This window comes from Jatropha curcas, chromosome 4 (assembly GCF_041381405.1).
Source record: "Jatropha curcas cultivar XTBG-Jc1 chromosome 4, XTBG_Jcur_1.0, whole genome shotgun sequence".
Taxonomy (NCBI): Eukaryota; Viridiplantae; Streptophyta; class Magnoliopsida; order Malpighiales; family Euphorbiaceae; genus Jatropha; species Jatropha curcas.
The window spans coordinates 11,056,603-11,071,471 of record NC_143154.1 but is presented as its reverse complement, the minus strand read 5'-3'; the positions used below and the strand labels follow the sequence as shown (position 1 = coordinate 11,071,471).

The 14,869-nt window shown below is 38.5% G+C and overlaps 1 long non-coding RNA gene across 1 annotated transcript; it reads left to right on the top strand.

The window, feature by feature from the left end:
• The first annotated feature begins 405 nt into the window (after positions 1–405).
• Positions 406–13,399, top strand: LOC149496851 (uncharacterized). The gene is made up of 4 exons (XR_016320544.1): positions 406–469; positions 1,269–1,327; positions 12,404–12,469; positions 13,266–13,399. It is a non-coding gene; the product is annotated as an uncharacterized LOC149496851 (long non-coding RNA).
• Positions 13,400–14,869: the final 1,470 nt, after the last annotated feature.

Below are 14,869 nucleotides of genomic sequence, written 5' to 3'. Positions count from 1 at the left end.
TTTGATTAATTTATTGGGGAATTTTGATGATAATATCATGAATGGAATGAAATGAAGAATTGAGAATTAAAGGTAATGTTGATATTGATATTCGGATGGAGGATGAGAAAATTGAATTGATTGATTGCCCGATGGATGGGCTGTGTGGTTTGGAGTTATTAGACAAATTGTTGATATTTTAACAGGTGGATAATCCAATTTTTAGGGGAGATGCTGCCGAAATTTCGGTAGAAAATAAAATGAATTTCGGTAGCAAATAAAATTCATTATAGAAATTTAATTATTTATAGAGAGTGCAAAATAATAGAAAAATTAAGAGTATAAAATAAAATTCTAAGAGTGGTAAAGAAATACTTTATCTGATATAGTTACTTTTGTTTTGTGTCATTCTTAAATTTCTTAGATCGCCTGGGTCCATCTAGTGCTCCTCCAGGACAGAATCAAAGCTAGAACTTCGCTCTCCATCACTGTGAGTAATAATAAATAATGCATATCAACATGCATTTGCATAGCATTTTTTTTACAAACCTTATATATATATTTATATTAAAGCTCATATTTATTTTATGTTGCATAATTGTATATTTGGATGTATTTGGTGTAGCACGTTGAAAGAATTGTTTGAATAATTGTGCCGTGCATATATTGTGATTTGTTTGTGTGGAATTGGGATGAAGTGGGTCACCATGGGACTGTGAGACCGTACCGTTATATGGATCCAATATGATTACCGTTAGCCGGGTAAATGGGAGATCGGCGCCCCCGTGTGCACCTACCTTTACCGTTACCGTTAACCACGGGTTGGCTTCTCGTCGTTGCGCACCGGACAGTCTAGATTTGATCGCAGCCCGCAGGGTGGCCTCCTGTTGTGAGCGCTTGATGATCTAGATTGGATGGAGACCACCGGGTTGCCTCCTGTTGGTATGAAAAAGAAAAGAGAGGATAGAAAAACAATGAGAGGGCTGGTCAAGTGAGGATTAGACCGGTCGGCCAGTATGGGGGATCGGCTCCCTAGTGCACATGTGAGAGGATGAGCCATGTGGGAGGACGGCTCATCGGGGGTTCGGTGACTCCACTGACTAATTTCCACATGATGTGATTATTTGAAGGTGATATTGTTTGTGGGTGCTGATGTGATGCCATATGATTGACTGTTGTGTGTTCATTCAGTATACTAGGGTGCATTTTGCTTGATTGTATGTGGTGTGTATTATTTATTATTATTCACTGAGTTGCAAAACTCACCCCCCCCCCAATAAACCTCTCAGGTACTAGGAAGCAGCGGAGTCAACTGAAGCTCTGCAATCTTCTCCGCAGAGTTATAAATGTAAACTTTATATTTCTGTTATTTAATTTTGGATATATAAATTATTCTATTATCTGAATATTATTGAACTCCGCAGTTCTAGGGTCGTGTATTTCCAATTGGGCCTTGCCGTATGCGTTGTTTTATAAACGGTTGGTTGTATTATTAGACACAGGAGAATCAGTATGCCCATATTATGAACGTGATTGATAATGACTAGACCCAAACTAAATTTTATTGGAGATAATTAAAATTGGACCGAATTGTATAACATTTATTTACATTTATATCTTAACTTGTATGGGCTTACTGTTCCTATTAAATGGTATGGAATGTATAGTTGAGTAATTAGGCTTACTACGGGCCTCGGGGGCCTTATGCTTACCTGAGCCCTAGTGCCGGTCCGGCCCACGGAAATGGGTCGTGACAAAGGTGGTATCAGAGCAAAAGTTCATAAGTCTAGATGTAACTGCGGAGTAATTCCTGTCATGTCTTGACATAGTCTTCCTTGCTTTCCTCTTCAGCGTTGTTCGCAATCAGGTTAGAGTCAAGTTGTTTAATGAGTAAAATTTGTATCCTTGTTCTTTAGAGATGTGATTTAGTTACTGATGCTAACGGGATGGTTTAAACAAAAATCCTTATATGGAATAAATAATATTTATATACAATTTAAGTATGTAAGAAGATAAGTTATATAGGATTAATAAGTTGAAGTTAGATGATGAAAGTGTGCTATTTTTATTTAATACGTGTTGAATGTGGAATACATCTATAAGAATGCATGATTGTATGTATATGTGTGCCTATAGAAGGGGTATGTTGAGAATGAGTTGATAGTGTAAATTGATAAGAAAACTAGATGGTTCTAATTCAAGGACATTAGGATTTATTTAATTAGAGTATTGATTTTAGCATATCTATTTGATGGAGTTTACGTGATGTTGGTTGGTGGAATTTATTATAACTATGGAGATAAGCACTTTTTGTATGAGATATATATATCTTGAGTAGTACATTTACATAAATGATACATACAAGGTTTCATAAATAAATGATTTGGTGTGACTTGGAATATTAATTGATGATGAGTATTTTCCATAAGTAATACTGTTGGTAGAATTATTTTATGAAGTGAGTTTTATTTATGAGTAATCACTGCTTAGTAGAGTAAAGTGTATTGTAGTATTCATCAGCTATTTCTTTTCAAGTGTATGAATATAGGGAATAATATAAATTATTGTGGTTATAAGAAAAGTAAATTGTGATTCTTAGTAAGAGATAAATTACTTTGCTCTTTATGTACCTAGTGATGGATATTGTGTGGATTGTGGAATTTTATGGTTTAATATGGTATAAATAAGAATTAAATCTAATGGTATTCAGTCTTTTGATGTTTAAAATAGTTGTACACTCGATGGTATGTAAATGACAAACAATGATTTTTGTTTAACGGGAGATTCTATAATCCGAGGAACGACTCTATAAGGGAATTAAGGTACTTATGTTATGTAAATAGTGGGCTATGATGATTAAGTGTATTGATGAATGACATCGGACATGGAGAGATAATTGTCCAATTATTGAATTGATGTTATACCAATGAATTAGATAAGTAAGAATGGATCTAGTCCTGTTACTGAATGAATATTAAGAAAAGAATCAAATACATAAAGGTGAGGAGTATGAATTAATGTGATTTAAATGAAGATAGCTAGTATTTAGAGGTTTGACAAATTAAGGATAACTGTTAGAAGATTTGATGCAAATAGGAATAATGATACATTAGAGGATCTAAGATAAAGATTTTTATATTTTGGGATTTCACGAGTGTAGGAAAAATTGTGGTTCGCGTTGATCTCACTATGCTTATACGAGAATAAATTTTAAGACAAATTGATCAAGAATTGATAAAAAGATTGACTAATAGTTAATAGGAGTATTTACAAGTAATGAAAGAGTTATGGACCTAATCGTAAGGACATTCAGGAATATAAAAGAATGTCTGGTAGAAAAATGATAAGTGGGGAAATGAGGTTGAATCGTTTATAGAATTATGAGGGTGGTATATATAATTAAAGGATAGTTAGTATAATCTAGGAATTAATACGGTGAAAGTTTAGTATGTAGTGAGTGTATTAGACAGGATATAATTAAGATCCTAGTACATGTAGGATGTTTAATAAGTCAGACTAAGTCTATGGACCAAGTATAATAAAATAAAAGTAAAAGATAACAAAGGCAATTAGTGGTTTTGGAATTCAAACACTATTATATTGGGGTGATAATTTGTGAATACTCAAATTTTGACCTTGCTACAGTAAATTTGACTTTTCTACAGTGCAAACAGTCCGGCCAGACTGAAGGCCATTTTGGACATTTACTAGAAGTATGCCAATATGGTACTTAAAACGTCCGGAATATCGCGAGGATCACGGAATTGGTCCCGGAATAATTTTTGGAGGTCCGGAACTCCCGGAAAAGCCCCTGGAGTGAAATACGGGGGATCCCACCACACACGGCGGCGCCGGCCGTCGGACACGGCGGCAGCGGCCGCCGGCCACGGCGGAAGCAGCCACCCCGCCTCCCGGGTGGCAGCAGTCGCCCAGCCGGGCGGAGCCGCCTGGGCGGCAGGTGCCGCCTGGAGGGGCGGCAGCTCCCGCCGAGCCGCCTGGGCGGCAGCTGCCGCCCAGCCAGGCGGCAGCTGCCGCCCCTCCGGGCGGCACCGGCCGCCCAGCCTCCCAGGCGGCAGCTGCCGCCCTGCCAGGCGCCACCTGCCGCCCTGCCAGGCGCCAGCTGCCGCCGAGCCTCCTGGGCGGCAGCTGCCGCCCAGCCAGGCGGCACCTGCAGCCCTGGACCCGAAAATGGCCTATAAATAGGCCATTTTCAGTCCAATTTTGACACCCCTGGTCTGTGTTGACGGACGAATCCTTCTCCCTCTCACGCTCCTTGCGTTTTCTTTACCGCTTCTTTGCATTTAATTTAATTTTTATTGCATTTTTATTGTGATATTTGGACATTAAAATTAAACAAATTAAAATTAATTAATATTTCCTAAGCGAGGAGCTTAATCTGGAGTTAAGAAGCGGTCGTCGATTAAATCAGGTATGTAAACAAAACTCTGCCTATTTAATTTTAGCACTTCATGCATATTTCTCTTCTACTCTTAATAATTCTACAATTGCATAAATGCATCCATGTCATCATTAGGCAAACAAATTGCCTCAAGTAAATGCCGGACTGCAAACAGTCCGGCCGGACCGAAGGCCATTTTGGACATTTACTGTAAGTATGCCAATATGGTACTTAAAACGTCCGGAATATCGCGAGGATCGCGGAACTTGTCCCGGAATAATTTTTGGAGGTCCGAAACTCCCGGAAAAGCCCCTGGAGTGAAATACGAGGGATCCCACCACTCACGGCGGCGCCGGCCGCCGGCCGTCGGACACGGCGGCAGCGGCCGCCGGCCACGGCGGCAGCAGCCGCCCCGCCTCCCGGGCGGCAGCAGCCGCCCAGCCGGGCGGAGCCGCCTGGGCGGCAGGTGCCGCCTGGAGGGGCGGCAGCTCCCGCCGAGCCGCCCCTCCAGGCGGCACCAGCCGCCCAGCCAGGCGGCACCTGCAGCCCTAGACCCGAAAATGGCCTATAAATAGGCCATTTTCAGTCCAATTTTGACACCCCTGGTCTGTGTTGACGGACGAATCCTTCTCCCTCTCACGCTCCTTGCGTTTTCTTTACCGCTTTTTTGCATTTAATTTAATTTTTATTGCATTTTTATTGTGATATTTGGACATTAAAATTAAACAAATTAAAATTAATTAATATTTCCTAAGCGAGGAGCCTAATCTGGAGTTAAGAAGCGGTCGTCGATTAAATCAGGTATGTAAACAAAACTCTGCCTATTTAATTTTAGCACTTCATGCATATTTCTCTTCTACTCTTAATAATTCTACATTTGCATAAATGCATCCATGTCATCATTAGGCAAACAAATTGCCTGAAGTAAATGCCGGACTGCAAACAGTCCGGCCGGACCGAAGGCCATTTTGGACATTTACTGGAAGTATGCCAATATGGTACTTAAAACGTCCGGAATATCGCGAGGATCGCGGAACTGGTCCCGGAATAATTTTTGGAGGTTCGAAACTCCCGAAAAAGCCCCTGGAGTGTAAAACGGGGGATCCCACCACACACGGCGGCGCCGGCCGCCGGACACGGCGGCAGCGGCCGCCTGCCACGGCGGCAGCAGCCGCCCCGCCTCCCGGGCGGAGCCGCCTGGGCGGCAGGTGCCGCCTGGAGGGGCGGCAGCTCCCGCCGAGCCGCCTGGGCGGCAGCTGCCGCACCTCCAGGCGGCACCAGCCGCCCAGCCAGGCGGCACCTGCCGCCCAGCCTCCCAGGCGGCAGCTGCCGCCCTGTTAGGCGGCACCTGCAGCCCTGGACCCGAAAATGGCCTATAAATAGGCCATTTTCAGTCCAATTTTGACACCCCTGGTCTGTGTTGACGGACGAATCCTTCTCCCTCTCACGCCCCTTGCGTTTTCTTTACCGCTTTTTTGCATTTAATTTAATTTTTATTGCATTTTTATTGTGATATTTGGACATTAAAATTAAACAAATTAAAATTAATTAATATTTCCTAAGCGAGGAGCTTAATCTGGAGTTAAGAAGCGGTCGTCGATTAAATCAGGTATGTAAACAAAACTTTGCCTATTTAATTTTAGCACTTCATGCATATTTCTCTTCTACTCTTAATAATTCTACAATTGCATAAATGCATCCATGTCATCATTAGGCAAACAAATTGCCTCAAGTAAATGCCGGACTGCAAACAGTCCGGCCGGACCGAAGGCCATTTTGGACATTTACTGGAAGTATGCCAATATGGTACTTAAAACGTCCGCAATATCGCGAGGATCGCGGAACTGGTCCCGGAATAATTTTTGGAGGTCCGGAACTCCCGGAAAAGCCCCTGGAGTGAAATACGGGGGATCCCACCACACACGGCGGCGCCGGCCGCCGGACACGGCGGCAGCGGCCTCCCCGCCTCCCGGGCGGCAGCAGCCGCCCCGTCGGGCGGAGCCGCCTGGGCGGCAGGTGCCGCCTGGAGGGGCGGCAGCTCCCGCCGAGCCGCCCAGCCAGGCGGCACCTGCAGCCCTGGACCCGAAAATGGCCTATAAATAGGCCATTTTCAGTCCAATTTTGACACCCCTGGTCTGTGTTGACGGACGAATCCTTCTCCCTCTCACGCTCCTTGCGTTTTCTTTACCGCTTTTTTGCATTTAATTTAATTTTTATTGCATTTTTATTGTGATATTTGGACATTAAAATTAAACAAATTAAAATTAATTAATATTTCCTAAGCGAGGAGCTTAATCTGGAGTTAAGAAGCGGTCGTCGATTAAATCAGGTATGTAAACAAAACTCTGCCTATTTAATTTTAGCACTTCATGCATATTTCTCTTCTACTCTTAATAATTCTACAATTACATAAATGCATCCATGTCATCATTAGGCAAACAAATTGCCTCAAGTAAATGCCGGACTGCAAACAGTCCGGCCGGACCGAAGGCCATTTTCGACATTTACTGGAAGTATGCCAATATGGTACTTAAAACGTCCGGAATATCGCGAGGATCGCGGAACTGGTCCCGGAATAATTTTTGGAGGTCCGGAACTCCCGGAAAAGCCCCTGGAGTAAAATACGGGGGATCCCACCACACACGGCGGCGGCGGCCGCCGGACACGGCGGCAACGGCCGCCCCGCCTCCCGGGCGGCAGTAGCCGCCCAGCCGGGCGGAGCCGCCTGGGCGGCAGGTGCCGCCTGGAGGGGCGGCAGCTCCCGCCGAGCCGCCCAGCCAGGCGGCTCCTGCAGCCCTGGACCCGAAAATGGCCTATAAATAGGCCATTTTCAGTCCAATTTTGACACCCCTGGTCTGTGTTGACGGACGAATCCTTCTCCCTCTCACGCTCCTTGCGTTTTCTTTACCGCTTTTTTGCATTTAATTTAATTTTTATTGCATTTTTATTGTGATATTTGGACATTAAAATTAAACAAATTAAAATTAATTAATATTTCCTAAGCGAGGAGCTTAATCTGGAGTTAAGAAGCGGTCGTCGATTGAATCAGGTATGTAAACAAAACTCTGCCTATTTAATTTTAGCACTTCATGCATATTTCTCTTCTACTGTTAATAATTCTACAATTGCATAAATGCATCCATGTCATCATTAGGCAAACAAATTGCCTCAAGTAAATGAATTTAAGCTAAATTCCCGGTTAATTAATAATCGTGGTAATAAGCTTAAATCCGACAATTTTGGCTAAAGAGCCTAGTTAATTAATAACTACGGTTCAACTGCCTTATTTTCAACAAATCCGGCTTAAGTCCAATTAATCAATAATTGTGGCTAACGGCCTCATTTAATCACGTTTTTTGGCAACAAAATTGCCTACATTTAATCAATCAATTTTGGCAACTAATTGCCTACGGTCTAATCGATTTTTAGCAAACAAATTGCTTATAAATGAGATTAACCATTTTTTAGCGACAAATCGCTTAAAATCAATCTTTTGGCAAAATGCCTTAAAATGAACCAATTTTCGGCCAAAGGCCTAAAATCAACCATTTTAGCGACAAATCGCGTAAAATCGACATTTTTGGCAAAATGCCTTAAAATGAACCAATTTTCGGCCAAAGGCCTAAAATCAACCATTTTAGCGACAAATCGCTTAAAATCAATCTTTTGGCAAAATGCCTTAAAATCAACCATTTTCGGCTTAAAACCGTAAAATCAACCATTTTAGCGACAAATCGCGTAAAATCGACATTTTTGGCAAAATGCCTTAAAATGAACCAATTTTCGGCCAAAGGCCTAAAATCAACCATTTTAGCGACAAATCGCGTAAAATCGACATTTTTGGCAAAATGCCTTTAAAATCAACCATTTTCGGCTCAAAGCCGTAAAATCGACATTTTTGGCAAAATGCCTTAAAATGAACCAATTTTTGGCCAAAGGCCTTAAAATCAATCTTTTAAGCGACAAATCGTTTAAATGAACCATTTTGGCACAAATGCCTTAAAATCAACAATTTTGAGCGACAAATCGTTTAAATGAACCATTTTGGCACAAATGCCTCAAAATCAACACTTTTGGCAAAATGCCTAAACAAAAATCATGCACAAAGCATACACTAAATCATGCACAAAGCATACATTAAATCATGCACAAAGCATACACTAAATCATGCACAAAGCATACACAAAATCATGCACAAAGCATACACACTTATGCACAAAGCATACACACTTATGCACAAAGCATACACACTCATGCACAAAGCATACACACTCATGCATTAAGCATACACCTTCAAAGCCCTTCAAAGAAGGCCTATCGAACTACGTTGACTTTGATCTTCCATTCAAACGGAAGTACGTAGGCACGTTCGGGATTTCACCCCGGGTGGCAAGTCGAAATCACTTAAACATTTCATTAATCCATCATTCACCTTGCAAAGCATTCACTCTTTTTGGTTAGTTTATCAGCATGACATAGTCTCGGGATCCACCTCGGGTTCGTAGACCATGCTTTAAACATTGGGTTAATTAATCTAGTAATTAGGTTAATTAAAATCGGAGTCATTTAGGGTTTTTTCCTAGTTTACCCTGAAATAATTAAACAAGGTGGCGGCTCACACACTCACGTGCATTTCTTTCTTTTGTCATATGCATCACATGCCTATGCTTTTGGGAAAGGGGTTCACATAATTATATTAGGAAAATTATAGGTTGAATATAATTTGAACATAATTTGAATATAAAGAATAGAGGAGAATAATATTTGTATAATTGAAAAGTTTCTTGTTATATCTCATGGGGAATAGAGATAAGGTGGATATTAAGAATTTAAATGATCATGAATAGTAATTTGATGCGTAAATAAATTTAAGATTTATGAAAATTTAGAAAATTAAAAGATGCTTTAGAATAATTAGTTTAGAATATGTAGTTAGAAAATAATTTTATGAGTTATATTAATTGAATCCATATATTGAGCTTATAAATGTATTATGTAGAAGTGATAAGTGTTATTAATACTAATAACTGGGAATAAGAGTTGATGAAGAATCATGAGATTCAGCTTGAGATGGCGATGAATGTGAATAAATGTAATTTCTTGATGCAAAGAAGTTAGAATAAGAAATTTCTATTACTTAGTGCATTTTTGTAAGTTACTTAGTTTATTGGATGGAGAAAGGGAGATATAATTACACCTTTAGGGAACAGAAGGGTATCTGGAGTATTTTATATATCAATGAACTAACTGGGTTTTAATTTACTGTTCATTTGGAATGTTGAGATTTGTGTAAGAATAAACAAGTGAATTTGGGATTATTTTAGGGAGAAGAATACACACAAGTATTCAAAAACTGAAAACATGAATTATAAGATTATCGGATGTGTTAACAAGATGGTCTAAGATTACATCTTAACTATACTTGAAGACCAACTTAAGTATGTTAATCTGGTAATTTATTAATTTAAAATTTGCTCATGGAATGATTGAGATATCAATTAGGATGAGAGTCATTAATATATGATTTGGAGTCAATGTAAACCTATTCTGAATTTCTTAGCAATTGGTGGAAATTATGATTGAATGAATAAAATTGTGTTATAAATGGCAGTTTGCGATATAACTTGTGGTTTAAAGAAATAACTCAATGATATATTATTATCTGAATCTTCATAGGCATTCATGGGATTAAGAATAAACATAAAATAATGGACATAATCTACTCAGGAGTTAAATTATGGTTTAACATTCTTAATCCCGTACTTAGTTAGAGCAAAAGGCACTACTTGTTTAGGATTCTTGATTTCTAGATACATAAATTTCGGTCTAAAAGATTGGTTAAAGACAGAAGAAATAGATAAATTGAATATAAACTACGATTTGGAGAATTTTACATCTTGAGTAAGATTAAAAAAAAAATGTAGGCTAGACTTCTTTATGGAGTTGAGTGTAATGGAATGGTGTGTGCATATTTTAGAAAATACATTAAGAATATTTGGCATGGCAACAGCTAACTTGACTAGTTGCATAAGTTCTTGTCATAATTAGTTAAGAAATGGTATAGTATGAATTCTCATTAGTAGGATTTGAAAAGAGATTGTATATCTATCTTCGTTAGAAAATGGTTAAGTTGATAAATATGTGATGAGATTGGGATAGAAGTCAGGATCTCCTATCAGTTGATAGCAATTAGTTAGAGAAATGTCATGATTCTGTTGAAATAAGCTTGTGGTAGTGCCATGAATTTGTTCTCTTTAATTGGAAAGGATCGAATGATACTTAATGGTAGAACTTGATAATAATAATAATAAGGATCCTAAATTGGAATAGTAGTAAATTTGAATATGTGGATGCAAGTATCAGAAGATTTAATGCTTGGTTTGTGTATGAGCATCTTATTGAGAAATGATCGTTGCCTATAATAGCTAGTGAGAGATAAATGAGGCGATACATCAATATAGGTCACATGATATATAGCTAATGAGAGTAACAACCTTTACTTGAGCGGAGGTTATGAGGAACTTAAATTCTTACGCTTAACAGTGAATACTAGAGTCGAATCTGTGCCTTGGGTTATGAATGTTTTACTCGATTTGACTTGTAGATATAGTACAACTCAAGTTTAAATTAACTATGGTGATAACTTTTAACAGTTGCATCATTATGTGAGAAGCATAACCACCATTGTCGTAAACAACTGTTGCATCCTAGTTTCTTTTTATTTTCAAAATTCGAGGACGAATTTTTTTTAAGGGGGGAAGACTGAAACAACCCGAATTTTTATTTTCAAAGATCTTCCATTTAAATTTAATAAACAGACAGCCTGGAAATGTATTTAATTATTTAAATGCAAATTAATAATTTGTATAGTGATAAACCGAATCGAAAACCAATTGAAAATCGGCAAATCAAAAGAAAACCAAGATTTGGGCTGAATCAAACCAGAATCAAACCGAATCAGCCCAAACCACTTCTAGAAGCCTCTCCCCCAATATTCAGCGTAAACTTCACCCTCCCCTCGCCATTTTCTGCGCCACCTCCTCTCCTCTCCTCTTCTTCTTCTTCTTCTTCTTTCTTTCCTTTTTCTTTCTTTCCCTTTCTTCTTCCCTGCAACTGTGTCTGCGTCACTGCCAGCAGCTCCAGTAACGTCAGTTGATCACCACTGCGCGCCAGTTGCAGTCAGCACTGCCTCCATCACGCGCCAGCACATCATGCAGCTCCTCCGTGCACCACAGTCAGCCCTCTGCCAGGCCTGTCTCGCCTACAACAGCAGCACCAGCTTCAAGCCTCGCTGCCAGCCGCTCCTCCGCCAAATCGTGTGCCACCCCCACCGATCGCCACTGTCTCCGCCTCTCTCCGCCATTGCCAGTTGGATCTGGCCACTGGCAGTTACTGCCCTTTGATCCGGCACGCGTAAAAACTCTCGATCTAGCGAAAATTTGACAAAAGATTATATTTTGGGGTAATAAAATTAATGCTAATAATTTTAGTTACTTAAATTAATTTTATTATTGTAGTTAATTAATTTAGTTAATTTAATTTAGCAATTGTGAGTAGTTAAATTAAGTTAATTTAATTTTCAGTATTGATTTATAATATAAATGTTGATTCACTTAAAATCTTTTGATTAATTTATTGGGGAATTTTGATGATAATATCATGAATGGAATGAAATGAAGAATTGAGAATTAAAGGTAATGTTGATATTGATATTCGGATGGAGGATGAGAAAATTGAATTGATTGATTGCCCGATGGATGGGCTGTGTGGTTTGGAGTTATTAGACAAATTGTTGATATTTTAACAGGTGGATAATCCAATTTTTAGGGGAGATGCTGCCGAAATTTCGGTAGAAAATAAAATGAATTTCGGTAGCAAATAAAATTCATTATAGAAATTTAATTATATATAGAGAGTGGAAAATAATAGAAAAATTAAGAGTATAAAATAAAATTCTAAGAGTGGTAAAGAAATACTTTATCTGATATAGTTACTTTTGTTTTGTGTCATTCTTAAATTTCTTAGATCGCCCGGGTCCATCTAGTGCTCCTCCAGGACAGAATCAAAGCTAGAACTTCGCTCTCCATCACTGTGAGTAATAATAAATAATGCATATCAACATGCATTTGCATAGCATTTTTTTTACAAACCTTATATATATATTTATATTAAAGCTCATATTTATTTTATGTTGCATAATTGTATATTTGGATGTATTTGGTGTAGTACGTTGAAAGAATTTTTTGAATAATTGTGCTGTGCATATATTGTGATTTGTTTGTGTGGAATTGGGATGAAGTGGGTCACCATGGGACTGTGAGACCGTACCGTTATATGGATCCAATATGATTACCGTTAGCCGGGTAAATGGGAGATCGGCGCCCCCGTGTGTACCTACCGTTACCGTTACCGTTAACCACGGGTTGGCTTCTCATCGTTGCGCACTGGACAGTCTAGATTTGATCACAGCCCGCAGGGTGGCCTCCTGTTGTGAGCGCTTGATGATCTAGATTGGATGGAGACCACTGGGTTGCCTCCTGTTGGTATGAAAAAGAAAAGAGAGGATAGAAAAATAATGAGAGGGCTGGTCAAGTGAGGATTAGACCGGTCGGCTAGTATGGGGGATCGGCTCCCTGGTGCACATGTGAGAGGATGAGCCATGTGGGAGGACGGCTCATCGGGGGTTCGGTGACTCCACTGACTAATTTCCACGTGATGTGATTATTTGAAGGTGATATTGTTTGTGGGTGCTGATGTGATGCCATATGATTGACTGTTGTGTGTTCATTCAGTATACTAGGGTGCATTTTGCTTGATTGTATGTGGTGTGTATTATTTATTATTATTCACTGAGTTGCAAAACTCACCCCCCCAATAAACCTCTCAGGTACTAGGAAGCAGCGGATTCAACTGAAGCTCTGCAATCTTCTCCGCAGAGTTATAAATGTAAACTTTATATTTCTGTTATTTAATTTTGGATGTATAAATTATTCTATTATCAGAATATTATTGAACTCCGCAGTTCTAGGGTTGTGTATTTCCAATTGGGCCTTGTCGTATGCATTGTTTTATAAACGGTTGGTTGTATTATGAGACACAGGAGAATCAGTATGCCCATATTATGAACGTGATTGATAATGACTAGACCCGAACTAAATTTTATTGGAGATAATTAAAATTGGGCTGGATTGTATAACATTTATTTACATTTATATCTTAACTTGTATGGGCTTACTGTTCCTATTAAATGGTATGGAATGTATAGTTGAGTAATTAGGCTTACTACGGGCCTCGGGGGCCTTATACTTACCTAGGCCTTAGTGCCGGTCCGGCCCACGGAAATGGGTCGTGACTTTAAGACTTTATTGAATTTGGATTTGTTTAGTTAAGTACTTGGATTAGTAGAAATAAAATAAATATTGAATTTGGATGTGCTAAATCAGGTTTGAACTGTTGGTCTATGTTCTCGGTTTTATTTTACCATCTTAGATATTGATCTGGATTATAATCCCTTCATACCATTTGCAGCATTTTGTCTTAGCTTTCTAATGAATTAAGTTGAACTCAATTTGGAGAACTATAGGTCACGTTATGCCCTAAAAACACAGCAAAGATCAAGGTAATGAAAATGCTGGAAATTTCTTGATTTGGAGCATTATTCACAAAACTCTCAAAATCTTGTCTGATTTATAAATAGACCTTCATCAAATGAATTAACATAAAATTACTTAAGAAATATTGAAAATGATGGGAGTAAACATATATATTTTTTTCCTTATCACATAGGCCATATAACTTACTTGTTTAGTATAATAGTATGATTATTTGTATTAAGAAAGGTTATGATGGAATTCTTTTACAAATATATATATTAAATATGAAAAATGTCTTTTATGATAAAAATTTTCTACGTTGAGTCATTTTGCGAAAAACATGAGTTTCATGATTTATGTGAATTATGAATTAAGAATTTATGATGACTTTGAGCACATATAAGTGATATTGGGACTTAAAGTATGATCTAAGATTAATTGAGTTTAAATGGCATGATGGGAACCTCTTATGAGAAATTTTCCTATGTATGACTATGTGAAGGAATGTTATGTATCCAAAGAGTCTTTATGCTATTAATGAATAATAAATCTTGATTTTTTTTTTTTTTATGTTCAATATGTAGTAGAAATGTGGTATGAATATCCTTATTACATCATAAGAACTTGTAAAATGCCTATGACTTAAGTCATTGGTAATTTTGGGAAAATGCAAAGTAAATGCATGTTTTGAGTATGTTTAAGTTATTGTGATAAATTATGTGGTTCAAAAGAATTTATGAAATTAAAGAAAATGTATGATCCTAGGAATGGTTTCTATGACTTAAATGTGCCTATGATTGAAAATAAGAGAAACTTGGGTTAATACCATGAGTTTTGCATGTTTTAACGCATGAATGTGCTTATATATGTTTGAGAACTGCTTAAATTGAATTAGTTG